Source organism: Marmota monax, unplaced genomic scaffold (assembly GCF_021218885.2).
Source record: "Marmota monax isolate L192 unplaced genomic scaffold, Marmota_monax_Labrador192_F-V1.1 WCK01_AAM20220418_F8-fsc00002, whole genome shotgun sequence".
Classification (NCBI taxonomy): domain Eukaryota; kingdom Metazoa; phylum Chordata; class Mammalia; order Rodentia; family Sciuridae; genus Marmota; species Marmota monax.
Window position 1 is genome coordinate 35,784,828 of NW_026693571.1, and position 20,185 is coordinate 35,805,012.

Below are 20,185 nucleotides of genomic sequence, written 5' to 3' on the forward strand. Positions count from 1 at the left end.
AAATTAAAGGCATCAAAATAGGAAAAGAAGAACTTAAATTATCACTATTTGCAGATGACATGATTCTATACCTAGCAGACCCAAAAGGGTCTACAAAGAAACTATTAGAGCTAATAAATGAATTCAGCAAAGTGGCAGGATATAAAATCAACACGCATAAATCAAAGGCATTCCTGTATATCAGCGACAAATCCTCTGAAATGGAAATGAGGACAACCACTCCATTCACAATATCTTCAAAAAAAATAAAATACTTGGGAATCAACCTAACAAAAGAGGTGAAAGACTTATACAATGAAAACTACAGAACCCTAAAGAGAGAAATAGAAGAAGATCTTAGAAGATGGAAAAATATACCCTGTTCATGGATAGGCAGAACTAACATCATCAAAATGGCGATATTACCAAAAGTTCTCTACAGGTTTAATGCAATGCCAATCAAAATCCCAACGGCATTTCTTGTAGAAATAGAGAAAGCAATCATGAAATTCATATGGAAAAACAAAAGACCCAGAATAGCAAAAACAATGCTAAGCAGGAAGGGTGAATCAGGCGGTATAGCGATACCAGACTTCAAACTATACTACAGAGCAATAGTAACAAAAACAGCATGGTACTGGTACCAAAACAGGCGGGTGGACCAATGGTACAGAATAGAGGACACAGAAACCAATCCACAAAACTACAACTACCTTATATTTGATAAAGGGGCTAAAAGCATGCAATGGAGGAAGGATAGCATCTTCAACAAATGGTGCTGGGAAAACTGGAAATCCATATGCAACAAAATGAAACTGAATCCCTTTCTCTCGCCATGCACAAAAGTAAATTCAAAATGGATCAAGGAGCTTGATATCAAATCAGAGACACGCCGTCTGATAGAAGAAAAAGTTGGCTACGATCTACATACTGTGGGGTTGGGCTCCAAATTCCTCAATAGGACACCCATAGCACAAAAGTTAATAACTAGAATCAACAAATGGGACTTACTCAAACTAAAAAGTTTTTTCTCAGCAAAAGAAACAATAAGAGAGGTAAATAGAGAGCCTACATCCTGGGAACAAATCTTTACTCCTCACACTTCAGATAGAGCCCTAATATCCAGAGTATACAAAGAACTCAAAAAATTAGACAATAAGAGAACAAACAACCCAATCAACAAATGGGCCAAGGACCTGAACAGACACTTCTCAGAGGAGGACATACAATCAATCAACAAGTACATGAAAAAATGCTCACCATCTCTAGCTGTCAGAGAAATGCAAATCAAAACCACCCTAAGATACCATCTCACTCCAGTTAGATTGGCAGCCATTATGAAGTCAAACAACAACAAGTGCTGGCGAGGATGTGGGGAAAAGGGTACACTTGTACATTGCTGGTGGGACTGTAAATTGGTGCAGCCAATTTGGAAAGCAGTATGGAGATTTCTTGGAAAGCTGGGAATGGAGCCACCATTTGACCCAGCTATTCCCCTTCTCGGTCTATTCCCTAAAGACCTAAAAAGAGCATGCTACAGGGACACTGCTACATCTATGTTCATAGCAGCACAATTCACAATAGCAAGACTGTGGAACCAACCTAGATGCCCTTCAATGGATGAATGGATAAAAAAAATGTGGCATTTATACACAATGGAGTATTACTCTGCATTAAAAAATGACAAAATCATAGAATTTACAGGGAAATGGATGGCATTAGAGCAGATTATGCTAAGTGAAGCTAGCCAATCCCTAAAAAACAAATGCCAAATGTCTTCTTTGATATAAGGAGAGTAACTAAGAACAGAGTAGGGTCGAAGAGCAGGAGAAGAAGATTAACATTAAACAGGGATGAGAGGTGGGAGGGAAAGGGAGAGAGAAGGGAAAATGCATGGAAATGGAAGGAGACCCTCAGAGTTATACAAAAGTACATACAAGAGGAAGTGAGGGGAAGGGGAAAAATAATATAAGGGGGACAAACGAATGTCAGTAGAGGGAGCAGAGAGAGAAGAGGGGAGGGGAGGGGAGGGGAGGGGGGATAGTAGAGGATAGGAAAGGCAGCAGAATACAACAGACACTAGTATGGCAATATGTAAATCAATGGATGTGTAACTGATGTGATTCTGCAATCTGTATATGGGGTAAAAATGGGAGCTCATAACCCACTTGAATCAAATTGTGAAATATGATATATCAAGAACTATGTAATGTTTTGAACAGCCAACAATAAAAAATTAAAAAAAAAAAAAAAAAAAATTATTTTTCAAAAATATTCTTCTAGAACATGATCTCTGTAAGAAAAGAAAAACGCAGAATACATAAAAGATACTATGTACAGAAAACCAAATATTAGTTATTCTTTTTTGTTTTTCCCCTAATGAGAATGCAGCCATACTGGCTTTGGTTTATTCTAGAAACACCTTCATTCTGCTAACATAGGTTAAGTTTCTCCTAATTTCTTGACTCTAATTTTTTATTTTGTTCTTTCCTTTCTTTACATTTTGTTGCAAAATATGCATTTAAAATTATTGAGTTAATTTAGAAAAATGCAAAAACTACATGAAGTAAATGAACAAAACATCCAGTAACTGTAGATAATTTAAATATTTTGAGGCATATTTCAACTTAATTTATTCATTCATCTAAAATAACAAATAGATGGGATCAGACTATAGAACTATTCTATGATAAAAATACTTCCTTAATAATAAATAATTATAATAATAAATCCCTTATGTTCAAAATATATACATTTGCACACCATATCTACATAGACACACACAACATAACAATCATCTCATTTTTAGTCCAGATAGTTTTATTTAACCTACAATCCTTGGGCTGGGGATGTGGCTCAAGCGGTAGCGCACTCGCCTGGCATGCATGGGGTGCTAGGTTTGATCCTTAGTACCACAGAAAAATAAAATAAAGATGTTCTGTCCACCGAAAACAAAAAACTAAATGTTAAAATATTCTCTCTCTCTCTCTCTCTTAAAAAAAGAGTTATATAGAAAGCACATTCTATTTAACAGATTCATGTTAACTGTGGTCTAACAGTACTATAATTATTTCAAACATTTTGCTAAAAATGTATATTAAGGTTGTTTACAGTTTTGGCTAATCAAATATTCTCTTTTATATAATATTTCCCTGCAATTTTCCCCAATATGCAGATTTCCAAAAGTGGATTGCTAGTTCAAGTTATGCATTTATGTTTAGTTTTAGCAGCAGTGTGTGGATGCTTTTCAAAATTATTATAGTACTTGGCATTTCCATCAACAATGCCTAGCTTTTCTAGCCTCACCAGCACTAAATACTGGCAGTTTTTAAACATTTTATTGCAGAATAATATGCATACAAAAGTATACAAATAATAAATATACAGCTTAATGAGTTTTAATGATATGAATAGTCAGGCAACAGAATATTAAAAGCAATATAGAGGGCTGGAATGTGGCTCAAGCAGTAACACACTCACCTGGCTTGTGCGGGGCGCTGGGTTCGATCCTCAGCATCACATAAAATAAAGATATTGTGTCCACCAAAATCTGAAAAATAAATATTAAAAAAATCTCTCTCTCTCTCTCTTCTCTCTCTCTCTTTTGTTTTTTTTTTAAAAAGCAATATAGAAACCTACTTAGTGGTCCCTTGCAGTAAACTACCTCTCTGTAAAAATAGTTATTAAAAAATAAAAAGATCATGGCATTTGCAAGGAAATGGATGGCATTAGAGCAGATTATGCTAAGTGAAGTTAGCCAATCCCTAAAAAACAAATGCCAAATGTCTTCTCTGATATAAGGGGGTGACTCAAAATGGGATAGGGTGGAAGAGCATGAGAAGAAGATTATTACTAAATAAGGAAGAGAGGTGGGAGGGAAAGGGAGGGAGAAGAGGAACTTCACGGAAGATGGAAGGAGACACTCATTGTTACACAGATTACATGTATGACGATGTGAGGAAAAAGAAAAAAGAAGAAATGTGTAACATTAGATTGGGTAGAGAGAAGTGATGGGAGAGGAGGGGAGGGAAGGGGGGAAAGGAAGGACAGCAGAAAAAAATAGACATTATTTTTGCTGTGTGTATATATGTGACTGCATGACCAATGTGATTCTGCAACCTGTACACTCAGAAAAATGAGAACTTATACCCCATCTGATTCAAATGTATGATACGTCAAGATCATTGTACTGTCATGTTTAACTAATTAAAACAAGTTTTAAAAAATAAAATAAAATAAAAAATAGTCATTATCCTGAACTTCTAATAACATAGATTCATTTTGACCATTTATTAACTTTACAGGAAAATATTTAGAAGCCAAGTGCAGTGGCCTATAGTTCCACTTACTTGGGAGGCTGAGGCAGAGGTTTGTTTGAACACAGGAGTTCAAAACTAGTCTGAGAAATATAGTAAGAGCCTGTGCCCCCACAAAATTGTTTATATAGCAAGTAGTCCTTTGTGTTTGATTCTTATGGTCATGAAGATGTTTGTACAATTTATTGCTACTGTTTCGTGCAGCAATAGTTTATTTCTTCTAATTGCTCTATAGTACTCAATTCTATGAATATATAATAATTTATCCAACTAATATACTACAAATGTTCATTAAGGTTGAACATCAGTTTTCAGTGGTTATGAATTCTACAGCATTGAACATTCCTGTGCAAATGTTTTGGTGAATATTTGCATGCATTTCTGTTTGTTATATATTTAGAAATGGAACTGCTTCTCAGTAGGACAGGACTATTCACCTACTGTAGACATTGCCAGTTTTTAAAGTGGCCTTACCAGTTTACACATATATTCAGTCTATGAGAATTCTACCTGCTACAAATCCTCATCAAAATTGTCATTTTCTCCCTTTTACTTTTAGCTATTTGGGAGTATGTAGTTGTATCATCATGTTGTTTAAATTTTATTTGCTTCATCATCCATGGTGAAAAGACAACATACATTCATCAAGAGATGATGAAATTTAAAATAACAATATAATTAGGAACAGAATATAAATCTTAGAAATTATATCAAATACAAGATATAAATTACCCATAATAGAACCTTAATTATCAAATGAAGGAAAGCATGACTATAGATTTAAATTAAGACACAAAGTATACATTCAATGTAGAAAAATATAGTAAAGTTAATGAGTTAACATACCTACCAGATCAATTATTACAAAATAAATGAACTTGATATAAAAAATTAGACTTAACAGATTAAAAGCAATACCCAATCACATTCTATACAAAGTAAATAGGCTTTGAATAGCAAAACAGTGAATTTTGAAGAATGGCAAAGACATAACAAGGAAATGCAAATTAAATGAAAACAAAGTTTGTAATATTATTACCAAATAAATTTAAATTCAAGGCAAAAACATAAGTTCAACTATCATTTCTTTGCACAAAGTAAGATAGAGTCTAAATTAATTTTGAAAAAATCTACAAGAAATTCAGGTGATACAGATAATAGTCAAAGAATTTTTTAACTTATTTCAATCTGTGGAATTTAAAGTAGGTAAAAATAATTACTAACTAGCAGATCAAAATGAAATACTTCCTAATGTTAGGGGACACATATATGAGGATAATGGGAACAGAAGATTAAGAGAATAATTCTATAAAATGGGCCTACTTTGCTGTGACCCCTATAGGTTTTCTTTGCCAAAAAGCAATTTACCTGCAGCCCTGCCTGGCCTATGTAGACAGAATATGTCACATTCCTCAGAATGCTACTTGTTATCTGAAAGGAAATGAAGTCATGAAATAACATTCATAAAAGGAACCCAAGTTACTTTAAAGGGAGAGTATTTATGACCCTTTTCACAGACCAGATTCCAGAAGATAATGATAATTCCTCCTAAACATGAAACTTGGAAAAAAAATCATTAAGAATCCAATGAGAATGGCTCAGAATAGGCCAACAGAACCTAGAATTGTCATGGCAATAGGTATTTGAAAGTCTGGTGTCATCTGCTATCAATAAAAAGTCAAGAGGTAGACCTGGGCAGTACTGTTTGGAAACTTCTTTAGGATCCCAAATAAAACTAGAGTGCAGGAGGGCACACTGTCCCTCTTCTCTCCAAAAGGACCACTCTCCCATTGAGAGTATTCTCTTTTCCTTTTTCTATCCCTTCAATAAACTCGTGCCTGTACTCTGAGCTACATGTTGTTAAACCACAACACAAAGAAAAGACAACCGACTTCAATTTTAAATCAAATTAAAGCAAGCTTGTAATTCCAAACGGCCAGGACAATATCTCCCAAAATCCATGGGTTAGAGGACAGTACCCCAGCTCTCTAGGAGCAAAGTTTTATAGCACAAAAAGTTGTATATTGGGAGTGTCTTGAGAACTTACAGATAACAGGATTTTCACAAGCATAATACAAAGGCAGGTAGTAGGTTAGTGGTCTAAATGGTTCAACACTTAGAAAGTAAATTTAGATCCCAACATCATAATTTATAAGGTGCTGCAAAGGTTTCAGAGAGGGTTGTTATCTGGTCAGGGAAAGCCAGGCATGGGTGAGTTCAAGGCACGGGCAGGCATTCCAAGCAAGTTTAGAAATCGCAGTAATTTATAGTAAAACAGAAATTAACTTTTCATGCCTTTGTGATGAGATGGCTCCCAATCTTAAGATTGAATTAGGCTGGGTTCATCAGTGTCTGAAATCTTTCTGACATGAACACAAGAATCAGCATTTGAAGTGGAAGTCTTAGTGCTGCCTGAGACTCTAGGTTGTATTACTAATATTAATATTTTTTGTGGGGGAGTACCAGGGATTGAACTCAAGAGCACTCAACCACTGAGCCACCTCCCCCGACCTATTTTGTATTTTATTTAGAGACATGGTCTCATTGAGTTGCTTAGCATCTCCCTTTTGCTCAGCCTGGCTTTGAACTCACGATCTTCTTGCCTCAGCCTCTCAAGCCACTGGGATTAACAGCATGCGCCATCATACCTGGCACTAATATTGATTTTTATCATAAATTAATGTTACATTTTAACAAATGTCTTTACATGTCTGTTGAAATAATTAAGGTGTTTTTTTTTTCACTTTTTAGTTTGTTAATATAGTAAACCACCGTTATTGATTTTCTAAAATTACATCAAATCCCACTAGGTCATATTGTTTTTTTCCTTATTATATATTATTAGATTCTATACTAAAATTTTGTTCAGGCTATTTTCTTCCATGATAATGAAACTGAAGTTTTGAGATGAGACTAGGTTCCCTACTTTGTCTCTCAAATTTGAAGAGTGAAATCTATGGACAATCACAGAAAGGAAGAGCAAAAAGAGTAGAAATTATTTAAGCAAAAAGAGAGAACTCTGGCCACACGAAAGAAGGCTGATAGTAGAAAATCCCATTTTGGTGTGCTAGCTTAGGAGCTTATGTGGTTCTGGGTAAAGAATGAAGCAAAATCCATGTTAAACAGGCACTGAAAACAGTACCAAGGCTACCAGCTTTGAGTTTTAATCCTACCCTCCTCTGGGACAAAGTAGTTGTTCTAGCAGGTGAGCCTCAGGGCCTTTTGCATTTGAAACAGGTCTTGGTGCTTATTAATATTTCTTTGGTTAGCTTCCCAGTGTCCTTTGCAAACCTCAATTAGAGCCTATCAATTCTGATAGCTGATCATTGACTATTCTTATTCAATAATTAGGGATATCAATCTGTAATTGTATTTTAAGAGACTCACTTTATTTTCATCTTCCCTGTCTCTCCACATCATATTTTTGCTAGTTTAGTTATTAAACCAGAACATTATTGTTCAGAGTTACACATAGATAGCATCTACATCCACATTGTCATGGTTGATTACTTAACAGGAAGACAACCTGGCCAAGGTGAGAATCACAAGTCAGATCCTATGGAATAGGCTCCACACATGAGCATTCTAATACATCAGGGACTTTGATATGCTCAAAATTTGATCATGCTTTTAGTCTTATCTATGTGTATTTAATTATTATTTTAAAACATTATAAGTTGATGTTGCTGGTTTTCACAATGTCATATGAGTTATTACCATAAAAATAAAATAAATTAGTGCACTTGCAGTTTCTCCCACTGATACTGTTGTAGGAACAGATGAGGCAAGACACTGAAGACAGCAGGAAGCATATTGATTGTGAATTTATGCTTGCAACCAGGTTCAGGGGGAAAAGCTTTTGCTGTAAGAAATTAATCCCCCTGAACCCAGAGTTCAGGCAGTTTCAGAACTTTATACCCAGTGTGTAGGAGGAGGGGCTCAGAAGTTCACAATCCGCAGAAGTTCACACAAAAGCAGCTCTTTCTTTCACTATTCTGGGCAAGCTAACCTACCAAGGACAGCGCCTGAGAAGGGGAGAGTTTCTCCCCTTTCTTCCCTCCCCCTGCCAGCTGTTACCAGGGATCCCAATCACCACCACCTTCTCTTATCTTTGAAATGTAAGCATCTTTATCAGGCTCTGGCTCAAGGCCAGAGATTTAAGAATTTGTCCTACTGGCACACATTAAGATTGGTGTGAGATTAAGGACCATCACCCTTCTAACAATGGATGAAAATAATATTGTTATAATGTTCATTCTTCATAAATTAAATTGTAGAGTCAATCATAATGCTGGAGCATTTTTCTACAGAAATTGACAAACTAATGCTAAGATTACATGAAAACACGAAGACTTGAGAATAGGCAAGATGATAATCCAGAAGAACAAATTTGGCAGACAAAATACAAGATTAATACTAGATTTTAAAATATATGCTTATCAAGAGAGTATGGTGTTGGCCTGATAGATCAAGTGAACAGAAAGCCTAGAAAAAGTTCAAAAAATATACAGTTAGCTTAATCTTAACATAGATGCCAAGGCAAATTTATGTAGGAAAATAATGATATATGTATATGTGTGTATATCTTATGAATATATGAAATATATAAATATGGAGATATAGAAATATATATATATATATATATATATATATATATATATATCCATAATTATTTTGCAAGACCTATTGCAACTTGCTGAACAACAATAAAATATTGGCAGTGAATAGGCCCTTTTCAAGAAAAATACATACAAATGGTGAGTAAGCACATGATGAGGTGGTCAACATCACTAATCATCAGAGAAATGTAAATCAAAAGCAAGATGATATTTTCACTACAAAGGAAAAAAAGTTATACACACTAGCAGCATCAAAGGCTGAAAAGGTGTGGACAACTGAGTCTCTCATGCATTTTAAGTGACAGTTTATCCAGTTGGGAAATGTTTTACCCCTTTCTCATACTGTTCACCTCATATTTATTCTAAAACTAGTCATGAAATTGCTATTTTCCTAATGTTACAGAGTGAGATCCACTCTGTATGGGGTCTAGGACCACCACACTTGCAAGAATTTTAAGTGGGTTGTACAGAGTATTGAGAGGAGCTCACTAGAAGAGAAAGGAAAAGGGGAAAGGGACACTCCTAAGGGTAAATGGAGAGAGTGGGTCCTCTCAGGAGAGGAGCAGAACTCTTCGTTCTCCAGTTTTGTTGGGATGTTTCCAGAGAGTCCAGCCCCCATCCACTTCTCAACTTTTGACTTACAGTAGGATTGCAACAGACTTTCAAGTCCCACTGTGTATGGTCTTACTCCATGGAGGGAAAATCTTACTATTATAATGACATGCTAAAGATCAAAAGGAAATTCAGGGTCACCTTGACCCCAAACTGACCAGTTCTAATTAAAACTTGTTTTTACAGATTTTATAATTGGTGGGCTGCAAGTCTAATTATCCTCTCTCCCTGAGTGCTGAAATCTGATTTGTATAAAGGTCGCAAAAGTCCCCCTTCAGGGTAACTTCTGTTCTTATCAGTCTATGTGTCCTGTAGGTGATGCCAAATTCATTTGCCAAATTAATGCAGGTTATTTTATTAGACTGGTATTTCTGCAAAATGCTAACAGACAATAATTATAAAGTTATATGAGTAAAATACAAAATGAAATTAACAAGAAGAGAAACAGTTTGTATAATACCTCTGAAACATAATTTTATAATACTAATATAACTTTAGTATTTATTTAGCCTCTACAAAACCCCACAATTTGGGCTGGGGTTGTGGCTCAGTGGTAGAGTGCTTGCCTAGGATGCGTGAGGCACTGGGTTCCATCCTCAACACCACATAAAAATCAAATAAAGTTATTGTGTCCACCTACAACTAAAGAATGTATGTTTAAAAAAACACACACACGCATTTGTCATCTCTATTCCATATGAAATCTTTTAGAAGTTTGGCTTTTTAAAAAATTATTTTACAACCTTTAAATACCTTCTATAATTTACCAAAACTTTACTTAGTGCAGTACTATATTTCTTTTTATTTTGGAATTGGGGACTTAACCACTACCAGTGCTTTACCACTGAGCTTTATCTTCAGCCCTTTTTGTTAATTTTGAGACAGGTTCTCCCTAAGTTGTTGATGATAGCCTCAAACTTGTGATCCTCCTGTCTCAACTTCCTATGCTGCTATAATTACAGGAGCCTGCCACTACCCATAATTTTAAATGGGCTTAATTCTAATCAACTTTGAACCATCCTAACATGGAGTGAAGCAAGAGGCAGAACTTATTTCAGGTGAGGCTGACCTTTTGACAAACTTAGTTCAAGTGTTTTAGTTTTAAAGTTGAACTTTGCCCCACTTTCTAAATATTTACTTAAATGTGTAGGAAAACAGAGTTTTTATGTTTCCTGAGTCTAGTTGAATATCAGTTAACACAATAAAGCATTACATCTGAAACATAAATCAAACAAAAAAGCTAAGAGAGCGCTTGATTTTCTTTGTGGAAAAAGAAGCAAAATGTTTCCATGTTCCACAGTGTCAACCTTTAAACAAATCAGGCTCTCCTTATTACCTTTCCAAAAATACATTTAAATTTCCACCCCAGTGTAAAGAGTAATATTATTCTTTATAACAGGTTACTTTTATCCTGTTACAAAACATTAAGTGATATAAATAGATTCCCAATTAAATTTATTATTTTTATGTAAACCTCAAAAAAGCTATTGCTACAACTTTAGTTTGGAGAACGCCAGCTTGGTAAAGTGTTCTCCTTAGCTTTATTGTAAATGGCTGATATACTTTTATGTAAATGGCTGGTATACTTGTAATAATTACTGTTGGAAGCCATGTATGAACTTTGGATTTTGTTTGAGCCAATAAGACAGGGAAGCTGCTTTTCTGGGAACTCCTGGGTGAAATTCCCCAGTCGGACAAAGCCAGATATCATGCTGGCACCCTATCTTACCTCTCAGTCCCAGGTTCAAATGCAGCTGCCTGGAGGTAGGCCTAACCTGCCTACAACCAAAGCACCAAACAACCTGTTTTCCCCACTTTTATCCTGTTCTCCTAAAGAAGCTCCTTACTGAATCCCATTAGTGTGTTCCGCTATAAATTAAACATTCAAGGGTTTTTCTCTTTGTTAGGATCAGACCCATCAGGTCTCTTCCACCCATCATCAGGCCCCTGCTTAAATTAATTTCCTGCATTTTTTGTCTTTCTTTCTTAATATTACTTTCTATTGTGAACGGCGCTATTAATCATTACTTGGAGGCAGATTGTCTTTAAATGTGTATATTCGATCACACAGATGATCAAATATAAACAATTAATGCAAAAAGTGTGGGGTGTGCTGGAGCACCCCAACTAGCACTCAATGCAAGCTAATCAAACACTATAAGCAAATCATACAATCCTAGGACAATCATGAGCCCCCAAATACCTCCAATGGTATGTGACTTTTCTTAGCCAAAGAGCAGATGTTATCCTTGTCTGTGGTTCTCTCTCACCAATGGCTGGATGTTAGGGAATGATAGAGCCAGTCCAGGGACAGACAGCAAGGTGGCCAGTCTCACTGATGTCCTTAGAGCAAAACTCTGCAACGTGGCAGGACGTTGGTGACTGGTTACACCCAGTGAAAGTCAGTGTCCATTGGTTATATCCAGTGAAGGGATGTAATTGCAACTGAGCATGTTTTTTGCGCATGTCCATGGAGCTGTGCTCCCTATCACTGTAACCAGTCATTGCTAAGCATGCCTATGGCTAGTGCCCCTGACATCTCTTCATCAGTTGCAAGCAGACATGACTAAGCAGTTCATTGGTTGCTGTTTTTTGTTTTGTTTTGTTTTGTTTTTATGGCCAGCAACTTAGTGAGTCCCAGCGTGTCCCAGTATGTCTACACTTTCATAGCTTTTATTTCCAGCTGGCCCACACCTCCTCACGCCTCCAGCGGTTCACTCCCTCTCCACTCAGGACATGGGCAGAAAATCAACATCACACTCACACAGATGTCCTTATGTTAACTTAGTTTTAACTTTTAAAGTACAATTTAGATAGGATAGACATAGGACAGGCATAATTACAGGTCTTCATAGGTTAATAGCACACTGACAAAAATCAAAGAATAGCTTTAAGCCTCTTGTAAGTTTAGAAAAGAATGTTAATGATTAGAATAGACTTGTTACCTGATATGCAAGTGTATCTCATTTATATAATAATAAAACATTTATTTATTCAAAGCAAACTAATGTAAGCCAGGTTTTAAGTGGCAGTGTGGCCATCTTACATATTAAAAGTTGAGATGTAACATAGAAGACAGTACTTATTGGCTATCTTGCCTCTATTAAACCTATGTAGTTTTAATTTTACAAACTATATAACATTTAAGCAAAGCTCAAACATATTTAATCATTGGATGTATACATGTCTTTAGTCATATATATTTGGGGTGTCAAATGTACTATAAGAACCAGAGTTATAAGAAATTGTTTAAAAGATTAATTTAAACTCTAATTCTTTTAAGACAGTTTTCCTTATTAATAAAAATCTAATACCCATAAGAAATAATTTTTATTGATATTTTTGTTGGATCTTGTTAGTTTTACATGACACTAGAATCTATGTGATATATTTAAACAAGCATGGAATATATCTTATTCTAATTAGAAATAGGAAAGACAGTGGAATAAATCTTACATAACTATCATATGTATATATATATATATGAATACACCAAAGTGAATCTCACCATCATCTGCATCCATAAGACTGGGAACCTAATTAGAATAATAAGTAGTCTTGATAACTAAGATCACATCAATGTTTTAAGAAACCCTTGCTGTTTTAAATACAGAATATTAGATTTTGGTTTTATATTACTACATTAAATTTCAACCTAAGAAAACCCCTTAAATAACCTGAACTGACTTTACTGATTATAGCCAACTTAATAACACATAAAATTTCCCAAGATTTATGTTCCATAAGGCTTTTTAATTTACTTAGACATTCTGCAACTTGTTTACATCTTTAGTTTTCTACAAAATACTTTTTCATCCAGAAATATTCTCTTTTTCTTTTTAATTATCCTTACCAAAATATATATCCATACCTATAACTCTCTTATAATAACTCTTTTTTTCAGTTGCTGACTTTTTCCTTAAGTTTACATTTTGAAACACTCCTTATACATTTTTTGAACTTACATAAATGACTCTTTTTAAATAAGATAAAATAATTTGCTTCTTATAGATTTTTCCCAATATAAACACAGATTCAATCTTCTGAAATTTTGTTTTACAAAGAATTACAATTACATCTCTTAAATAGAATTTCAAATCTTAATAACCTTGCTTTTAGTTTAGGCCCCAGAGCAAAGCAAACATCAAGGTTTTTGTCTCTTTGTTTGTTTTTCCAACAATTTGTAAAGACACATTTATTGATAGATTTCAATATAAACAGTCTTACAGAATTTATGAAGCCAAGAGAACTTGAATTTATACTTAGTAATTGATGTTTTAGTATTTTAACTTACGAATTAATCATATGTCTCATCTAATAAATACATTTATAAATGTTTATCATAGTTACATTAAATCTAATTTATCCATAAAAACAAAGATAGTAGGCAAACAGACTTAACATTCAAGGTCATTTTTTCTGTCAAAGAAAATTCCTAAAAGCAAGGAACATTATACTTTAAACATTTTATAGAGACCTACACACTCTTGATTGGCTGGCCACTTGAGAAATGTGTGGGTTAGTAATTTTAACTCATCTTTACTTTTATACTTTTTAAAATTATTTTTCTTAATTTACATATGATAGTGGAATGCATTACAATTCTTATTACAAATATAGAGCACAATTTTTCAAATCTCTGCTTGTGTACAAAGTATATTGACAACAATTCATGTCTTCATAGATGTATTTTGGATAAGAATGTCCATCACATTCCACCATCATTAATTACCCCATGCCCCCTCCCTTCCCCTCCTACCCCTCTGCCCTATCTAGAGTTCAAGAACTGATCCTTAAGCCTTGCCCATGTTAGGCAAATGTTCTACTCCTGAGCTATAACCCCAGCCCTCAGTGTTCTATTTTCAACCAATTTATACTAACTTGCTTGTTAAATTTTTATTTAAGTCATACAAACTGAAAGTCATTTGTATCCTTTTTTTAAATTTATGTAAGCTCATTTATCCATAAGCCAATATTGGTACCTGTAAATGATATATAGATACAAGTATGCAATATATAATACAAATATATGTAAAAAGAGATAGGAAATGAAGAGTTTATAGTTTTGTTTTCTGTTTTTTCACTAGGTATTATATGCCCACAGATAGGGGACCAAAGAGCTACAGGTGCCCATTACACAAAGTGTCTGTCAGATTTAACCTTTAGAAATAAAAACGGAGCCTGTCATAGACATTTACATTATGACTCAGACACAGGGAGAACCTGTCAAGGGTAGGGCAAATTTTACAAGCCACGGGAGACTCTGGAAAAAATGATCCAGGTGACCACTTGACACCATGGGATATATCTGCATCAATCTCACTGTTATTTATTTCACTCCTCAAGACCCTCTAAAGGAGAAGATCTCTTTTATTTAGTTTCCAGTGAATTTGAGAACTAACCCTTGATAACTGACCTCTGAATAAAGACAGCAAGAAATAAAAAGATAGAGGAGGGGAAAAACTTTCCAGTTAGATACAATAAAACAAATCAGAAAAAAACATATTAATTTAGGTTGCTTAGAACCAAAGGTGAATTTATACACACACACACACACACACACACACAGAGGGAGAGAGAGAGAGTTAAAACTCTAGTTAAAAATAAATACACAGAACATATTAGACCAGAATGCACTTTTGGATAAGGTTAGAGTCAGTACAGATATTTAAAGAGTATGAGAGTCCATGAGGTCAGGAGAGGGGTGTCCTAGCAAGCCAAAGACACTTGTATACCTCTGTAAACAAAAGGTGCAGGTGTTGAAGACAATAGCTACCTCAGGAATAGGCTGTCAAGAAAAAGAAAGCTTATACACATCAGACCCTTCCCCATTTCTCCATTTTCCTTTCCTTTTGTCTCTGTTTTGGGAGTGGTGTGAAGAGCATCACCACAGAAAGCCCCTGACATTCCCGGGGCTAATGTGTCAGCTTATTATTTTGATGCCCCAACATCCTAAAGCTGACTTCCTTGCAATTGGATAATGCTTTATATTGATTCCAAGGAAGAACATAAAAGGTCATTTGGAGCACACTGAAAAGCCCCAGGGTTTGGTGTAGCTGGTCTGTCCAAACCTTTTAGCTTACTTCTCCCGCTTTCTCTGACATTTAGGGAGGAACTTATTGAGGGAGCAGAATTCCAGAGCAAGGGTGGGGGACAATTTAAGTCTCACAGCAGATGGACTGTTTTTTTTTCCCCAATTGAGATAGCAAGCCTCTGATGGACCAATATCAGGCAGGCAGCTGAGAAACTTCTAGGAAATCCGGTATGTAAGAAGAGGAGTTTTATATTACAGCTATTTAACCCAAAGTAATGGGGAATGCTTTGTTTTTTTAACCTTTAATGTAAATTAAAGTTCCCACTGATTTGAGCCCTGAGTGAATTCCCATGAAGTTCTTCTGGTGCAGAGATAGAGATGGGAATATAAGAGGACAGACTGAGGTCCTTTTAGCCTAATGGGTGCCAGCTTTCAGCAACTTGTGGTTGATGACCTTCAGACCTCACTAGAGTGTGTCCCTGACCAGAAGCCCTCAATTTCCAGCAGGCGGTATCTGTCTGACAAGAAGACCAAAAATGAAAGCACTAGCTACTTTTCTGCTAAGACCTGTGGGTGTCTGGATTCCAATCAGGAGACCTGCCAATTTCACCAGAGTATCTCAGGATATTTTCTCCAGACACCGAGAAACTGAGACATAGAGTAAACACTCAGATAGAGAAGGTAACCATAAAAGTAACCATTAACCATAAAAGTAACCAGGGAGTAAACAACAAATGTGTGTGTGTGTGTGTGTGTGTGTGTGTGTGTGTGTGTGAGAGAGAGAGAGAGAGAGAGAGAGAGAGAGAGAGAGAGAGAGAGAGAGATCTGCCCACAGAGTCTAAGCAACCCTGGAGGTCTGTGACCCTCTTTACTTGCAATCTGAAGAATTTCAAACAGGTTGAACATAGTAGTGGCAGGCAGGAGTTTATTTAAAGGCAAAGGCAAGGGGGAAAAGGGGACCCTCTTAAGGGAGAAAGGGAAAGAGTGGATCCTCTCCGAAAGGAGGCAGACAGTGGGTTTCATCTTGTCCCCAGCTTTACTGAGGGCTCTAGGAATGTTTCCAGATTCCTGCCAAGGTCCATCCCTCAACTTTTGACAGCCAGTAGGATTGCATCAGACTTTCAAGTGCCCACTGCTCAAGTCTTACCCCATAGAAGGGAAACTACTATTATAATGACATGCTAATAAAGATCCAAAGGCAACTCTGGGTGACTTTAACCAGCACTGACCTTTCCTAATTGGAACTTGTTTTTACAGATTTCGTGGTTGGTGGGTTTTGCTTCTAATCATGCTGTCTTCCAAATCCTGGAATCAGGTCTGTGTAAAGGTCACACAAGTGCCCCTTCAGGGTAACTTATATTCTTCTATGAGCTGGGAGGAATCTTTGGGCCTACATTTTTTTCTGCAGATAAAGGTTATTGGCTGAAGAATGTAGTCTATCCTATTGATTAAAGCCAGGGAAGGCCAAGTATGGACTTAGGTAAATTTCTTTTAAAAGAAAGCATGTGGGGGGGGGGGTCAGCAAAGTAGGCCCCGTCCATAGAATTATCCCCTGACCTCATGCTTTCTCTGCTTGTGTCTGTCTGCTACCTATCATTAAGGAACATGAAAATCTAATTCCACAATAAGAAAGACCTGAGAAAAGAATCTTCATAACCAATTTAATCAGAATAGCCAAACACTTGTAACAACCCAAATATCTATGAAGAAGAAAATGCATAAATTGTGGTATTCTCATATAACTTAAAATGACCCAGGAATTTGAAAAAGAACAAATTAGTAACACACACAACAGCATGGCGGAATCTCCAAATGGTTATATTGTATAAAAATGCCAGAGACAAAACAATAGTTTATATTCATTTGTATGAAATTAAAGAATAGAGAAAGTTCTGTTGGGGAGAGGGGCGGGGTATGCAAAGGAGGAAAGAAAAGAGTGGATGGAGAACTGTAGAAAACTGTCTTGAGGAAACGGTTCAAAAAACCCTCGGTATTTTATAGTTTGCCCCTATTAGGTAGGTCAAATGGACACCTACTCACTGGAAGATTCCCTGAGTTTCTGCAGCATTGTTGAAATCCCAGACATATGGGATTGTTTACCTTAATCATGACAGGGACTATTTTCATCATGTCTACTTTTGAGTTGCTCTCCATGTATCCCAGTAGCAAACCACTGCTCTGATGTTTATTACCATAGGTAAATTTAAAGCGATCAGTTTTCTGTGCAGAGTACATGATTCTGTTGCACAGGCATGCAGTATCCTTAAGAGTAATACAGGTGGCCAAAGTGCATTTAATAAGAATCTTAATCTTGGTATTGCTTTATCAAAATACCTAAGACTGGGTTATTTTACAAAAAACAGAAATTTATTGCTTACAGTTCTCGAGGGTGGAATGTCCAAGATCAAGGTACCAACAAGTCTGATTACCTGATGGAGGGTGTTCTCTGTGTTTTGTTGGTATATCCTTTGGAGGGGTAGAGCATAGTATCCTCACACAATGGAGGAGGAAAGCCACAAAAGAGGCAAATGATGAGTGTGAAGGCTAACTGAAGCCTCTTTTATAAGGGTTCTAGTCCCATTCATGAGAAGCCCTCAGGACCTAGTCACCTCTTCATGGTCCACCCTTTCATACTATCATACGGACTGTTACATTTCAACTCCTGGATTTGGAGGAGACACATACGAACTATAGCAAATAGTAATTCTATCAGTTCAAATTAATAGCATTGGTAGCAAAATTGCTTCAGGTATATGCTTAACTAAGTTTTATATAAAAATATTACCCCATCAGAACACTCCTATTTCCTAATTACACTCATTAAAAACATAGCTTATTGGGAGCCCATATTTTAAAAAAAACAGCTTAATACTTATCTATCTCAGGTTGTCTTGGAAGATAACGACAATTGCAAATAATTCTTGTGAGGGTTCTCATAAGTAAGGAAAACCTACATCCAATTTCAGACTTTAAACTAAACACCAGGAAGTAAATATAAAATCCTTATTTTGGAGACAAACCAGATTTGTATAACTCCTGTGTAGCTTTTGAGGTTATGAGTTGTTAAGTACACTCTATCTGTCCATTTGTGAGACTTTATGTACCTTTGACAAAAACTATGAGGTAATTGTTCAAATGTGGCTGTCTTTGGTAGTAGGAAGTTTTTATTTCCAGTAAATTATTTTTCCTGGAACAAATGGCAGAAACAGTCTCTCAGTGTCAAACCTTTCTTATTACTTCAATAAATATAAAAATACATATTCTCTGTTCCTCTAGATCCTGTTATTATAACTCTACATATGGTCAAGTCTGATGGTAACCAGATATCATTGTAGACTATTTTGACTGATGTTATTTGGCTCCAACTTAATATTCAGCAGTCCCAACCCCAAGTATGTCGCTTGAATCACCTTGTTTCTTGCTCCTTGATTGCAGTCTCAAAACAAGATTGTGGCTTACTTATACCTGAGAATAGAAAAGATCTCACAACAGGTGCCCCCTGGAGCCTGCATGACCTTACAGTAAGAAAATAGCTTTTTTTTTCCTCCCAACAGATGCTATATACAATGTGATGTTGGATGGTTACATATATTTGGTGTGTGTGTGTGTGTGTGTGTGTGATTTTTTTAAAATAATTTTTGTTACTTTCTATGAGAAGGGGAAATGTAAATAAAAAATAATTATTGACTTGTTGTATTCCTTTATTTCTTGTCAAGATAACGTAGTAATTTTAATTTTCACATACTTCCATTCAGTTACATATTCTTGAAGTGTAAAAAAAAACTGAATTACAGATGACATGTAGCGAATTGTCTTAACCTGCAGGCCATTCTTTCTGTAACCTCTTCGGCACCCAAGAAAGCATATGGAGTCTGGGTATCTTTCCAATGTATTGAGACACAAAAAGGTCAATAGTCTGTCAAGTTTCATTTATAAAGCCTCACAAGTCAATCTTTAGGAACCACTTGTTTAATAAAATTTTTACTTCTGTTTAATGTCATGAAATAAAATTACAAGGTTGTTCACATTTTCCACTATCTTTGTATTAAGTGCTCTGATTTCTTAAAGAAAAGTGCTTTTTTATCTTTTGCTACTGTTTTCTTCCTGAGACATCACCATTTCCTAGGAAGTAAACCCAAATTTAGATTTTAATCCTGTGGCTTTTAAACCACATTGTTCAAATCTTGATGTAACTCAACAGGATTCATCTTTTCTTGCTCTATTCCAATTAACCTTCCATGAGAACCAAGTGTGACTTTGACTTATAAGTTACACCTCAGTCTGCTTTTTAATGGGGCAATTTAAAGAGTACCTTGACTATTAACATTGACCATGACAAGAGAAAAAGGCAAAAAAAAAAAAGAGTCAACTTGCAACACTGCAACTCTGAAAAAGGCATTAGAGAGGATGAGATTGAGTTCACAAATTAATTACACCATGCAGCCAGCCCTCAAGATTGCCAGATGGCCAGATTGTAACTGGACACTATATTTTGTCTTCCATGATGTCCCTGTATCTTAGGAATTGAAAACCTAAGAATTAATATTTTCCCTAAATTGCAACCAGGAAAGCCTTGAGTTCTATTCCCCCAAAGGGGAATACTACATGAATAGTGGAAAGCAGAA